The 16665-nt window shown below is 27.9% G+C and overlaps 1 protein-coding gene across 1 annotated transcript in view; it reads right to left on the bottom strand.

The window, feature by feature from the left end:
- mmd (disintegrin and metalloproteinase domain-containing protein mind-meld) overlaps positions 1 to 16665 on the bottom strand; it is a 572581-nt gene that overhangs the window by 457146 nt on the left and 98770 nt on the right. The window lies entirely within an intron of this gene.

The following is a 16665-nucleotide window of genomic DNA, read 5'->3' as shown; positions in this document are numbered from 1 at the left end:
AATCTATGCAATATTAAAGACCACAACTGTCTGGCGTAGAGCCATTACACTGGTTTTATGGTCTCGTAACGCATTCGACGTCGCTGATAAGCGCCACTAAAGCCCTAATGCTTAGATTCACCTTAGAAGAAAACAAAGCTTCACATTTTTACACCCTTATCTTTTTTACCTAGCTGATTTTTTACCCTTAACTGTATTTTTAGTGACAAATACCTAAATCAATATGCTTTATTTTTTAGGGATTGCAAATGAATGAAAAATATTTTATTCTATTATTTAAGTGAAATATAAATAGCGGTGGTTAAAAATATCCAAACCTGATACAAACTGTGTATTTTTCAAATTATTTAATAAATAATTCGTCTCAGTTGTTATTTAAATTATATGTACACCATAAACACCTGCAATGGCCCAGGGGTAACGTATCAACTTATAATGCTGTGGATCCTGGGTTTAAATCCTTAGAATGGCAAATCCACATATTGTTTTTCAGTGTCCAGAGTATGGACTTCATATGCTGAGCAAGTGACTAACATTCATTCCTCGTAAAAAAAAAACATCCACTCCATGGACGCCCATAGAATCCTCTTATCATCGAACATGGTGAAGTAGAACTAGTAGTAGTAGTACCCCGTTCTTTTCCATAAAATACAAGGACTAAATAAATTCAAACATAAAAATACTTACATTTTATAATAATTCAATATTCAGGCAAAAATTTTATATCGAGAGCGCATATTGATATACGTATTTTATTGCCTTTATCATATACTTTTCACTGATTATAGTCCCCTAAAATAGTAAATAACTTCTCCATGTTATAAATAAATTTTTCTGGTACGCTTTTGAGAAACTACAGATGAATTCTAACCAATTGTTGATACATCCTCACGAAGGATTATCAATTATTATTATTCTGTATTCAATATTAAAATTCCGTTTTGAATAATCGGCTGGGTGGTTTTTTTGAAATTGAACGTAACATAAGGTAGATTTTAAGGCCTACTTGCATTATCATTCGGAACTTTTAAGAGGAAAAAGCGAATATTGAATTAAAACTATGTATTTTAAATTCGCGGTAGCACACGAAAACCCATTGTACCTATATAATTAATAATCTCTTAAATATAAATAAGTATATTTAAATATTATACTTAATCCCTTTCTTTCCTCCATATTTATTTTGCACGTTTGTATTTTGAGGCATAATCAAGATTATCTATGAAATCTGTTAAAGACCTAACATTTTTCTCAGTTTGCTATTAAAATAGCTATGTATCTTATTACGATAAGACTTGTATTGTGAGATGATAATAAATCTAAATCTATTAAATTTTAAAATGATCATTTTACTTTTATTATTACTTTTACTTTTATTTATTACTTACTACATTTTTATAGTTAGTATTTTACTATTTTTATTTATTTCTTTAAAATATTCCTGGTAAATATGCCCTAGTGGTACAAGTTCTAATAAGCAATGTCTTTTTATAATTATTTGATATAATTTTAATTAAAAATAAATTATTTTAGCGCTTATTGTTACAAATTACATATTTTATTATATAATACTCATATTTTAATATATACCAAAGCATATCGTAAATGCCTACGTGATACCAAACTTTCACATTAAATATTGAAGGTGTAAATATACGGGTGGAGCCGCTACAGGGTGGATTTCACCTTTCGGCGCTGAGTCTCACTATCACCGGATCTACCTGAGATTAGAACCGGTTATTGGGTTTCTTATCGCAACCGTTTCATCCTGGCGCTAACTGCTACTGGATGTTAAATTATGACGATAATCAGCTAATGAATTACAGGCTGGCATGTTTTAATTTGGAATTCAGATGCTTGCGTAAATCACTTCATTCCGCAGGGCAATTAGCAGAATATAACCTCACCTTGGTACGTATAACGTTAGGGCATCATATAAATAAGTTATTAATTGGATGATGCGGGGCTTAATTACATCCCCCGCGCTAGTCTGGCTAATGCGGGATGGCTTAATTATTAAAATTTGATGCATTTTTTATTAACCCACTTTAATACTTTGGCTCACACTAATCTTTTATTATTACATCAACACGATGAAGAAAAAGGCTTAAGTGACAGATTATCAATTTTACAGGAAAGATATAAAATTTAATTATTTCGGTACTAAATTACAGCTGTACAGAAGAAAATATTGTTTCCACATAATATGACTGAAAAGTTATTATTTATTATAATTATTTCTGTAAATAAAAAAATCGGTGTGGGTACTTATGTACTCGCGATAGAAGTTATACTTTTTATTCATATCTTATTGGCGTATTATTATGATTATACTCATTTCGGTCTCAGGGGTATTTTATTGATATAGGTACCGTCAGCAATAATAATATGTATGCGAATAAATAATATTATTGCAGAATGTACCGACTTTGGAAGAAAAAATCTCAAAACCTGTGTTTGAAAACTTCAAAAAAACTTCAAAAACGGGCAAAACTTCCATCCTACGTCCCACGCCAAATTAATGAGCTACATTTGCGCGCCTCACATGCCAAAAATACACTCTGATCTGCTTTCCCAAACGCGCCTAAAGAAGTATCAAAAATATTGATATAAAAAACCAGGTGTCATATTGATGACATTTTTTTATATAAACTATGAAATAATTTTATTTAGATATTTTTAGGAAATTATTAGACAATTGTGGAGTATATAATTATCTCATAAGAAAATATTAATAGTTACTGATATGGTTAGTATTTCAATATTAACCGTTGACTAAACAAAGACTATTGCTTGAAAATAACAAACTTCAATCGTAACATTAAATGGGTCATTACTGTTGACTGTAGAGAAAAAAACAATACCTATGTGTTATAAATGTGTCATTATGAGTACTTTAAATTAATAAACGTAATCTAAAAAAATCTGAAAAAAAATCAATCCGTACATTTAACTAGTTCCATCAACCTTTGAGCTTAAAAACATTGTACCATAAAAGTCGATTTCACTGATAATGGTCGGGGATAAATTTACTTTAAAAGCTTTTAATACCGACGTACAGACAAGCACCGGAAAGCTCCCGATTGATTTTCGCCTCTAATAAAAAGAAGGATGAGAAAATCAATAACGTTTTAATCCACCCTAGAATTGTTATCAAAATTCCCCATTGATTGAAATGAATACGGCCATCATAAAAAATGAGTTACCATTTGCGAAAAAAAAACATTTTAATGCTGAGATCAATTAATTTCGGCTCCGAATTTGAAACTTTTTAACAATGGTACCTATTTAGAAATGAGTTTATTTAAAATTAATAATACACATTATATAAAATCAAAATTCATTCAGAACAATGTTTTTTTTCTGGTTTATTTTTGAGTTTATCCATTCAAACGATCACAAGTATTAATTAATAAACTCATATAAAAATATTAGATACGAACTAAGGCTACTTAGTAGTAATTGAATTCAAGTTTTTTATTTATTATTATTTACCTCTATCATCAAATTTAAGAACTTTCATAAATTGAATACATATTTTACTTGGCCTCTTCCTTCATCTTTTGGCATACGGTATAATAAATATTATACAACTGTCAGTCACTCTTAATATTATAAATAATATTCAAGCTACTACAACAATCATCATATTATTATAACGGAATTACTCATATAACATAAAAAAGCGTTGTATAGTTGTATAAACATCATTACAATATATTTTAATATGTACCTACTTTAAATAAATTCATACTTTATAATATTATATGGGACTATTGGTTTATAATCGGTTATTTTCCTGAATAGTTATTTCGGTATAATCACAAAAAACCGCCAAGCACATTAAATTTAGAATTGAAAATATTTTCTTTATGTATTTAGCAAATATATAGGAAATAATAGGAAAAGTTAAAAACGAAGTAGCATGATTTAATTATTTAAAAATCAAATTTAAAGGTAGCAAAACAATATAAATATTGGCGACCAATGGATTTTATCAACTTTACAACCAATCTTTGATTGTAATACTATTTTACTAGCAATGGAGCTAGGTTAGATAAAAATAATATACGTTACAAACATAATTAATGAAAAAGTACTTTAAGAAGTATAATCGTGAGACATAATTATATTAAAAAATTGGAGATAACTCATTTTTAAACCCATAGCCTCATTTTATTTTTATATAAAACATATTATAATATGGTGATATATAATATTTTTTCTCGTGTGCAAAAGGTAGTGTGGACTAAATTTATGTTATTGTATCCTCTATTGCTGATATTTTTTAGATCGTTTCTATCATATAGGTTTATTTTGGTTGCTATCCTCTTTTCATTTCATGTGGCTACTTAAATTATCGAATTATGTAGTATAGTCATAAAAAGTTTTTATGGGACAGATTAATACAATTATATTTACCGTTATTATACTATACAGCTCAGGTCGAAAACTATTGTGTAACTATTTATTTTTAAATAAATATTGAATTTTTGTTAAGTTGAATAATTTAACATACTTTGTTATAGTTCACATACAGCAAGAATTGCTTATATGAGTTGTATGGTGTTTATGTGAATTTATTAATACTTGTGGTTATATTTATTTTCGTATTTTAGTGAATAAATTATTATATTTAAGAAACGAAATCATTTAAAAATACATATTTTGTTTTGTTGTTTACTCATTTATATAATAAATACGGTGAAATTGGTTTATTCTTGAAATTTAAATCATAAAAACATTCGGTATAGCTGTGTAGCTTGTCTCAAATAGAGCTGTCAAAAACATTGCCGCGTGTTTGGCGGAAACGCCCTAGTGTCACAAATTTTGCAAAAATAAAAAAAACCATTCTTTTCCATTCCATTTCACAAGAGAAGCCGTTTAACACATTATTTTTTCGCAATCCATTCAAATAAAAATGTCAAAGGATAGATTCTCTGCTCGTGCCGTGGAACTATTGTGAATTTTTTATTATGAAATATACAAATATTCAATTATTTTTTGTATGTCTTCAATGTGAAAATCATTTCATATCATTTCATGTCTTTTTTCGTGGAAGATTTTTTTGTCCAATGATATTTCATAATATAAAATCACATACTCATATTATGTATATAAATAAGTAAATCTATTAGTAAACATATTATGTTTATATTTAAATTTATGCTACTATTTTCATGTTTATGAAAGTCCATATCAATTTTAACCATAGTTCCACTATTTTAAGATGTTTACTGGTATTATTAGTTTTATTGTTATTTTTTGACGAAAAACCATAATTTTCACATAAAAAAAATCAATAATACATTGGTATAGTATCATTGTATCAACCAGAGAGGCCAGAGATTAACACTGTGGAGGAGGCCTTCACCCTAAGAGGGGTTCTTATAAACCAAACAAACTAATTACATACCATTGATCAATTTATAAATATTATCTAATAGTATTATATACAAAAAAAATCTTAATATATAATATATATGTATTATACAAAAAATATAAAAAAAAAATATTATATAAACTAGAAAATAAGTAGATAATACAACCATAGATAGATATATATACATAATAGATATATTCATAGGTTATATATATATTCATTAGATATAGTCATTTAACTATCATTTACTTTTGTTTGTAAGAAATAAAAAGGCTTTTTATTTTATTTATTATTACTATATAGTATCATTGTTAATCCTTTTTACTTTTCCTCGATTTATAATTATCCAATTAAGTAGTAAAGAAGATGTTCGGCCTGCAATAGATACTGGTTTTATTTATGGTATGGTTTTGAAACTCTTCTAATGAAGAATTTCTGAATTTCTTCATGACGTATTTCTATTACAAGTTGTTAAAATTAGTAGTAAGTATATAATTTACTAACAATTCAAACCCAGGGTCTTTAGACTCGTAATTTAACATGTATTTTTAGAAAAAATATATAAACCAAGCATATAAGACAAATCCTCGAATATCCATATTCTACGAGTATATGGTTAATTAAGATCATTCTGCATTATCTAGTGGTAATTACCTTAAGTGCATTTCGGCGAGAATTATTAATTATTTCATAAATTGGTAAACATAATATTTCATATTTAATAAGAATAATAATGTGAAGTTTTACATTAATTATCGTTATAAGCTGTAAAATCAATAGTGAAACAATTGAATTGAAAATTAATTAAATGACAATGAAATGATTGGGAAATTACGTTTTTGTGTGTCAATCGTAACTTGTTGGACGTTAGTTTCTTTTTTTTCTATAAAATATTATTTTTAAACTAAAGTGATGTGCATAATATATTATAATCTATATATAGCTTATTTTATTAACCCCTCTTTGCAATAAATTCATGTAAAATTAGATTGGACGTGTCAAAGTTTTTTTTTGTCACTTTAAATAATTATTTTGTGCAAATCGTTAGGTTTTTAAATATTGTTTTTCTTGTGATTCACAGGCGATTATAATTTTTAGACTGTTACATTATACGAGAAATTGCATAAACATATTTTTTCTAAATTTTGATCATGTGTGAACTACGAGTATATCGGTTTTTGTTATTAGAAACCTCATATACCTACTGATATTAGTTTTACACCTCCAACCATTGTTTTTGTACTAATTTTATTATGTATATTTGTATAATTTTAAGGTTTTGATTAAATTAAGAAGGAAATGATTATGTTCTGCGGGATTACGTGGCAACGCAACTTACAGGACCAAGAGAAGTGGAATCGGCTTGGAAAGGCCTTCATCCAGCTGTGAATAGATTCAGGCTGATGACGATGATGATGATTAGTGTAATATTATTTTTTATGTAATCAATATCCGTTTTATATATGCTATTAAGAATAATTAATTATTTTAAAAGAAAATGGCGTCTATACTATAAATAATTTTACATTCAATACTAATATGACTTAATACTCCTGTTATTATGGTTGATAATTTATTTTCAATTTCTATGTTCAGTAAACTATAATAAATGTTAAATGTATTTTATAATATTCATTCATGTGCACAAATCATTTATTTTATATGTAAGAGTTTAATTACTTACTCAATCAGCTTTTTTTTTCTATTCCGATAATATAAACCTACGTTTCACTATTACAAAGATCCTTCGCATCCATTAATCCTTATATTTATCAGATGTGTGCTTACCTGAAACAAAAAAAGAAAAAAAATTAAAAACATGTAATAATTCATATATGTATGTATATCAGCGAACCAAAACTATATTAAACTACTTGTGATTATTTTTCCTAGAATTCCGTTTTAAAAAATATAATACTATAAATTATGATTACAACTCTACCTATTTTTTTTACTATACGAATGTTTTAACTGTCACGTCTGTATTAAGAATAATATTGAGTCACTATAAGTAAGAACTGAAATGACAAACAAATAAAACAGATTTTTTTAGAATTCATTTAACCTAATCACTAACGAGTTAACGTGCATACCCATATAATTAGAAAAATAAAATCAATAAACAGTGACCTAAATGTATGTTTAGAATAATTTGACGATATGCAAGTATTTATAGCTAATGAATCAATTTTCTTATTCAGGCTTTTGTAAAATATTGATTAGCTAACAGCCTGTTGCATAGAATATCAAGAAGCGTTATTACCTATAATTTAGCCTATATCGGCTGTTTGACGATTTCTAAAAAAATGTAAGCAAGTTGTCTAGTTTAGCAATGCATTAGTCTAGTGACGTTTGAATTTTCCTGGTAATCTAAAAAATATGACTAATATATTTTTTTTTCTATGCCGTGTACTTATTTCCGACAAAATAACAATATATTTTATTACCACATTTAATTAACATGCTAATAGTGTCTAATGGCTATCTAATGGCAATGGACCGGTTGCGTTGGCAGTACTAGCAGCACTAGAAGTTATAAATACGATGTACACCTATTATATTTTTAGGTGATGTCTAAAACATAAACAACTAGGCTATTTCGAATATTTAGGTATTTTATTAGTATATTAATAAAAAATACCAATCCAGTATATCTCTGTATTACTAGGTATACTTAATCCACAATGCAGAATAATAAATTCATCATTGAATTATTTAACGTTTATATTTAGAATTATTTATATTATTTTTATATTGTACCATTTGCATACTTTTACCATTCTTGACACTTTTATTAATAATAATTATTAGAATATGATAAAATAGGTACGTGATGTGATTTCAAAAATTAATTAGATACTTAGTAACTTTTCTTGTATTTTGCTCTGCCAATGTAATATTGACGTTATTTCTATTTAATGCGATTTAATATTCTAAGTCACTCAAAAGAATGTCTTGACATAAACAACGAATCTACTTATTTGAATAAAAAAAATAGTTACTATCAAATTTTATCATTTTTTTTCAGGCACTGTGATGTCGTAATAGTATATTCTTTATGGCAGAAATATGCAGAACAGGCATGAGTGCCGATATTTTGTAATACATTTTTCATCTGTTTATCAAAGCTCCGTGTCAAAGTAAACTTTAATACCTATACAAAGATTAATAAAAAAAACTCTAGCTAAAATAATAACGGATTTATATTAAAATGAGACATGTGGATAAAATTTTAAAGATATAAATAGGTAATATCTTTAAAGTAAATATCAGAATTTTTAAATAAAGTATAATACGTTAAAAATAATCTTTTTAAAATTAAATTCAAGTATTTTTTTCAAGGATATCGCATTCGCTTAGAATCATATAAATACTCGTATTAGAAAAAAATATAAATATATATTTATATTTTTAATTAACTATTTCTTTTATTCAACGAATACTTCACAAGATTTAAGAATGTACCATTCTAATTATTGAACATACATAATTTTGAAAAACACTTATGAGAAAATATATTATAACTAATAGAAAAAATCTTTTTTAATAAAGTAAGACACCCGGCAGGAATCAAGCCCAGAAGATGCAGGTTCGATCCTGCCGGGTGTCTCAGAAGTGTTTTTCAAAATTATGTATATTTATATAATAAAAGTATACATAATTTTATATTGATGTGCTATGTGTTTCACTATATTCATATCGCAAATTGAATGCAATTACGATAATCAAATATTCATCCAAACTGGTAGATAAATCGCATCTGTACAGGTTTATACATTGTACACAACATAGTATTATGTAGTGCAATGTACAAATTAACCTAGGTTAAAATGTATCAGATTTTTTTAGTTAAAAATATGGTAATAAATAGGACTATATTTTATATACATATTTAAACATAACATTAAAATATTACAAAATATAATACTGTTAGAATTTTTATTCACATAGTGAATCACTGCAATGGTTTATGTACCCATTAAACGATTAACGTATGTATCTAAAAATATTTATAAATTTCAATGACTTCCAAATGAATTTCAGCAACATATTGCATATGTATGTTTGGAAGGCTCTGAAGCATTGTCACAGCGCAGATATTTCCACCGCTGGTTATAAAAAAAGCGAGATATATTTTTTCTGAAGCGTATCTCTGACATATCAATATCACACACAAGGGGGTGTAAAGAGTGGCTTCTTTGAGACTGAGAATCAAACGCAATAAAAAAAATGACAAAACAGAGCATCCGTCAATTATTGTGAAAGAATAAAAGAATTTTTATCATCTGGTTCTGTAACATTAATTCAAGGCACAATTTGTATTGCATTATTTAAGAATATAAAATTATAATACGTCCGTAAACTCCCATATTTTTCTGATAAGTATTTTGATCTCTTTCTTCAATAATATAATCCCACCCACCATTATCATATTATTAGAAGAACCTATAATCGATTAATGGAGATTTATTAGTCACTTTGTTGCTCCATGAAGTCCAATGTTACGGATTTGATTCCCGTAAAGGTAACGATAAAGGTATGTGATTTTTTCCAAACCTAGTTATATACCCTAGTAGTCTATTGTCTTGACCAAAATATTTGTACTTTAGCTAGTTTCATGCTTTTCAATAGCTTTTCATGGCCAAGAATTTTAGCATCAGGCTTATAATCTGGTGGGTCCCCGGTTCAAATCTTTGGTCTGGAAAATTCATATGTTGTTTTAAATGTGTGTTTGAATCCAGAATATGGACGTATTAGGCTCAAGAAAAGTAGAATTCTAATTTTAAACGGCTTTAGCCAAAGAATTATATATAGAAATAACTACTTAATTGAGACATAATTTGTACACATAATTATGTATAATTATATTTATTATACATTAATTGTCAATGAAGTATATTGTATTCAATGATTTTTAAAAATAAAATTATTAAATATGACAAGATTGTCAATCTCTAAGCATATAAGATTACAGTGTCAAAATATAAAGATACTCGTATCACAGGCATTCGCGTAAAACGCGGATATGGATTCAGTGGAAGAGCTTCGTATCTTGGAAGTCAGCCAACGGCCATAAGCCTTTCACTTAACACAGACTATATTTCAATTAACGAAAATATACTTCGTAGTGCTTACGTAACCAAGTAGATGGAGCCTCCAAACAACTCACCCCTTACCGTTTCTACTCGTTTGATCTATGCAATTTAGTCAATTCTCATTTGGAATAATTGTACAATATAATATGTAAATACTAATTGTGTGAAAGTGTTCTGGGTATTTTTGAATGCTGGTTTGCATCCCGTATCTATTAAATGAAAACATGTTAGTTTTTTTCAATATATTTTGATTAAGAGTAAAAGCATAATTAGTTTGAAGAATGTTAATAACCATTCTACCAGTTTGTTCTGTTTAAACGAATACATGGAAATTTACCTTACTAACGTATCTCATTAAATAAATACTTTTAACTAAAATTTTAAATAAACGGTTTTTTTATATAGTCAAATACGTATTTCTTTCTATATTTAATTTAAAAAAATTCTGAACAGTCCTACAAACTTTACTTATCTAAATACCGGTCAAAAATGGAACTATTAACTACCATATGGACGTCATATTAAAAACGTCTTTCGAATGTCAAATTCTGTCCAATTGCGAATCTTGATTGGGTAGTTTTCGACGGTGGCTCCTCTATCCATTCTTTAGATAAGTTTGTAGGTCTGTAAGTAAACGTTTAAATTAGGTATTTAAATTTAACTAGAGGTGTATTTTGTCTAGCTTATATTTTATATATTTATATAAGTATACATTTGTATACATATCATTAATAAAAAACCTATTTTGCACTAATTTTCTGGTTTAAGGTAGGTATACCCATCTGATATATATTTACTCAAAATCGGAAAATATTATATATGTAAATAATTATGTAGACGAGTAGATAGCTATTTAGAATCATGTGTATAATTAAAATAAAATTATTTCATTATATTTTTACCTGTCTGTAGTGTCAAAAAACATATTTTCTTGGTATGAAAAATAATCATAGGATATTTTCACGAACATTTCCATTGAATATACATAAGATTACTGCCAAAAGATGGTGAGTCTCGAAAATCATGTTATGTATAATTTGAAAGTTTTATATGTCCTATACAAACAGACTAAAAGCTAATTTCTTTGTGGTTTATGTGCACATTCTATACATTATCGTATGACCTTAAAATTATTTATAGCATATTTATTTATATTATATAAACACAATGTAATGCGTTACTAACTCTGAATACCTAAATTATCGACTTAACAACTTTTGGCAGCAGCCCCCATATGGCATATTGACCATTTTAAATAAGCAGTATTATTATCAAATTTAACAATATACCACTTATCTTATGGAAACTGAGTCGTATTTGGTAGGCATTAACAAAACTGCCTCCCATGTACGCCCCCTTAAATGTTCCGCACGAATCCTCTGAAAATTTTACATATATAGGATTTCATTGTTTCCGGGAAACAAAAAATATTAAAAAAAAAAAAAAAAAACAACGCATCTGAATATTACCCCACCCCCGAGATGTGCAGGAAATCCATTTTTCCGCTTTGAATACTAATGTAAAAATTTGCATGGTATTATTAATGTTTGTGTTTGATAAGTAAGTAAGTACACACAATAATATTTTAATTTTCCGGAAGGGTTAGCATTTAAAACAAGCAAGGTACAACTTTTCAAATATCCATAATGAATTATATTATTTCTGACTATTTGATTTTTAATTAAATACATAATAGGTATATGTAAATAAAATTGTATCAAAGGTCTTTAAAATCAAAGAATATTTTAAAATAAAAAATCTGAAAATATTCATTTAATTTAACTTGTATGTATAAAGTCGTATGAATAATAATATTATGTCATTTTAATAGGTTTTTCCTACTAGTAATATCCGGTATTTTGTTACCTACTATATTTTTTATTCAACGATTAAATCACAAGATTTGAGAGTGTCACATTCTTTATTGATACATAAATGAAAAATACATCTGATATTATTATACACACTCGTAAAAATATGACGCCGGCAGTACTTGTCCATTAGATTCACGTGCTTTATGTCAATTTACTTTACCATTGAGCTACCTGCGTCTCACCTTCATAATAAGACAAAGTTAGCTCATATTCCCATATCAGATGCGCTTCACAAATTGCGTAAAGTTTGGTATTGGTCTTTTGTGATTTAAATTAAGGTCCTAGTATCTTAATGACAAATAGTATGGATAAACTAAGAGTAATACACCAACAATATAATTATTTATTTTAAAAATATTTGAATGATTTACATTTTAGAAATCTATAAAATATTTAATTAAATAATTATCTTTGAATAATTAATATAAATTTCTTCATTATTTATATACATATATCTTATCTGGAAATATTGTCCAATCTTTCTAGATGATATGTTTTTTTTAACAAAACAAAAAATGTTAAAACCATAATTGCCTCACTAAATGCACATTTTTATAAATTCTGTTCTCCATCTTAAAAAAAAGATTACCGGATAAAATATAATAAAGTTGTGTAATATAAATTTTAATAAAATGTATTAAGGTATTGTAGGATGTGGATTAAAATTTTTAAAAGTTGAAGATTTTGAACGATTATTTACGCGAGGTTACAATAAGTAGAGCCATTCGCATGTCTATTAGTACTAAAGTAAAGTAAAATGATAATGTTTCCTGTGCCCTTTATGAGATGGTTATAAAAGAACTCGAAAATTGAATAGACGAATACATAAAATCAGAATGACTTCTGCGGCGCCATTGAATCGAAGCAAAATCGAATAAAAACAGAGTCTATCTCGAACGTCACATCGCCACGACCGACGTTTGTTCGGCATTTCAACCTACGAGATTATATTCTACGTATACGTACAACTCTTAGGCTAATAATTCCTGTGTGAACAATAACGGATAACGTAGCTATTGTCATGCTACGTTTCGTTAGCTGCGGGTTATCACAAAGGGGAAGACCCGTTCGTAGCGGAATCGCAGGGTGACCAGTTAAACGGTAGGTATTTTCAAAATGAAAAAGCGCTATCAATAAATGTAATCTAAATATATGTATATATTAGTTAAAAGCTCTGAACAACAAACTTTAAATACTTTTGTATCCTAATAAGTTTATCACAGATATTATCAATGACAATATGATCTTAGTAGGTAGGTACTATTGAAGATATTTATAAACAAATCTATTTTTAAAAATATCTAGGATTTAATCTTTTTCTGTTTGTGTCGTTTTCTAATAGAGGTTGCAAACGAATTGTAAAGCATTTCGTAGTCCAGTGCGTAAAGAGCTGTCCTTTAATGCGGGGTTCATAATATATTACTTATATGATTTTCTCAAAGCCTGGATGTACCTATGTGATTGTTTCAATTATACTAATAATTATACTATTATTTCACTACAATACTACTTAACTATCATTAGGCTCCATGTCCTGTTATAGTGTTAAAAAAAGAAATATTATGGAAGAATACATAAAAAAAATCACTGATTTATTATATATATTTATACATTCATTTATATTTATCATTGTGGAAAATGTAGACGGAGTATGCCAATTTTTTGTGCTTGGTAGTTTATAGCTATAAATTCGTTAAACTAATTCCCAATTATTTCAACCAGTTATTGACATTAGCCTATGCAATTATTATCGTTCGTTGATAGTCACTGAGCTACTGAAAATATGTGATATATGGCATAGTTATAAAGTAAAAAATTATCTTCTACTGAGCCTTAGGATCGATGCACACCAACATTACATACGCCTCGACGCGGCGTCATTTTGCAGCACGTGTAGCAGTGTAATAGTGCAAGGCAGTGTCGAGTGTCGATGCACCTTAAGGCGAATACAAACATAGGTAACATGACCTGGAAATGTCAGTGGACAAAGGTTTTTTTGACTGATTCTGACTCAATTTTTTTCTCTGATTTTCTTTGATTCTCTGAGTTTTTCGGGCGCCAGTTCAGGGAAAAAGTCACCATCTTGGAAAAATAACGGCCAAAAACTATTTTTGAGTAGGTAATATTTCAATAATCATTATCTGTACAGAATTTTTTATCATACATAAAAATAAGATTGTTGAAATTTACACAAATAATTGACATATCCTTAATATTGTTGGTGAAGTTAATGTTGTTATCACAAAATAAGAAATTAATGTTTATTATGTTTAGTTTATGTGTTTTAACAGTTTCTACATGTGCGTACGTTAAAATCACTTACGGTATTGCATCCATAGATAATATTTTGAACATAACTCTACCAGTAAAGCATAGATAAAGGATGTAAACACTCGACATACATCAGGTAATAATTTAATATAAAATACACAAAGAGAAAAATAAAACAAAGAGGACGCGTTTTGATGTGAGTCATAATGTGCATAATAAAAACATGTCGAACATAATAAAAAACGTTCATTGGATCATGCAGTTGCCAATGTAGGGCGTTACGCGTGAGATAACCCCATTGTTGTTCTGGCGATTATGGCGGATTTTTCTAACTGACAATGTTCGTTTTAATTTTCACAATGTGCTACGGGAGGGATCGGCAACGGCCAGTGCGCTCTCGGAGAATATTTGATGCGCCCTCAAGATACCTAAATTAAGACAATGTGCTTAAAAAATATGTTCATACTATGCTACGACATATAATTGCGAGTCTCTGTTTTCTAACACGAAACACTTAAAACCAAAATATCGATCAAGACCCACAGACCCTCACTTGGATGATTGCTTAAGGATAAGTAATTCTAATTATGTACCTGACTACAAGTTAGCTGAAGATTTACAGTGCCAAGTGTTGCATTGAAATTTTTGCATAGCATGTATTCGTGTATAAATTTATGTATGTACATTTAAAATATAAGAACACCTTTTTAAAATACATACAGTGGGTCTATTCTATGCTTATCGACCGCTAAAGTGATAAAGTGAAAAATATTATCAAACTTAGGGTAGGTTTGTATCAAAATATTAGCACTTATTGTAACAATTACACGAAGCCGGTTTTTATTGTTGCAATAAGTGCTATATTTTAACAGCACCTATCTTGCTGCTGTTAAAATATCGCACTTATTGCAACAATAAAAACCGGCTTCGTGTAATTGTTACAATAAGTGCTAATATTTTGATACAAACCTACCCTAAGTTTGATACTATTTATCAATTTAGTGTTCGATAAGTATAGAATAGACCCACAGGTAGGTATTAACAATTTATATTTATGTTGAAAAATTGAATCTTGGTTTATTGTTTAGTTTTTTTATTTTTTATTTTAAAGCTTGAAATATTAGTTATACATATATTTTTACGTTGATTTATGTCGATATGTATGTATTTTCCATAAAATAAATAATAATAATGCACATTTCTGTGATTTTCGGGGTTATATCAAGATTTTAAATTCTATAGGGAATTTTTAGAGTTCTCAGCTTTAAAGAAAAGTATATACGTGTATATATTAAGCGCCTCCGGCTATGTTCAAAATTTGTATTGGGCCCTCTGTCGCAAAAAGGTTGCCGACCCCTGTACTACGGGATGGGAGCATCAGTCTGATAACATTTTAAATACCAAGAAAAATGACTTTACACATTTTTCCCGTAGCGGCAGCTTACTGTGACAGCAAGTGATGATAATATATTTGAATCACTACGCTCTCTTATGTACATCATGTCAAGAGTGTCAAATAGAGTTATTACATATTAGGCTGCTTATAGTTTCGTTGCTTCTGATTTACAGATTATTTATTGTATTGACTAAAAACAATAAAGTTTATTTTTAGAATACCGCTATATCTTATTACCCTACATAAACATCACTAACGTAATCTTTGTAACGATCATCGACCTTTCAAAAAATGGCGGGTTTGCATATAATAAGATTGAGAAGAAAAATACCCAAAGATATCGGCTTATCACAAGATTATAAACATGAATCCTGTAAGCATGTACCTATTTAATTGACAATTATTGTTTTTTTTGATTCGGTAAACCTTCATTGTTATTGTGAATAAATAAATAATACTGTTTCATAAGACACCACTATATTGTTATTTTTATTTACTTAACATAAACCCATTTTATTAGGATCATCAAATAGTAAAATAATAATAGGTATTTTATAACATTAAGGTTCTATTTTTTAATAAAAAGCTTGGGTTGATTAAATATTTTAGTTTTATTATTACATTATATATGACGTAAATTATTAT

Source organism: Rhyacophila brunnea, unplaced genomic scaffold (genome assembly GCF_057557595.1).
Source record: "Rhyacophila brunnea isolate RB1 unplaced genomic scaffold, BYU_Rbru_1.0 scaffold_7, whole genome shotgun sequence".
Lineage (NCBI taxonomy): Eukaryota > Metazoa > Arthropoda > Insecta > Trichoptera > Rhyacophilidae > Rhyacophila > Rhyacophila brunnea.
Note: the sequence above shows the minus strand (reverse complement) of the source record. Positions and strands in the feature narration are given on the sequence as shown.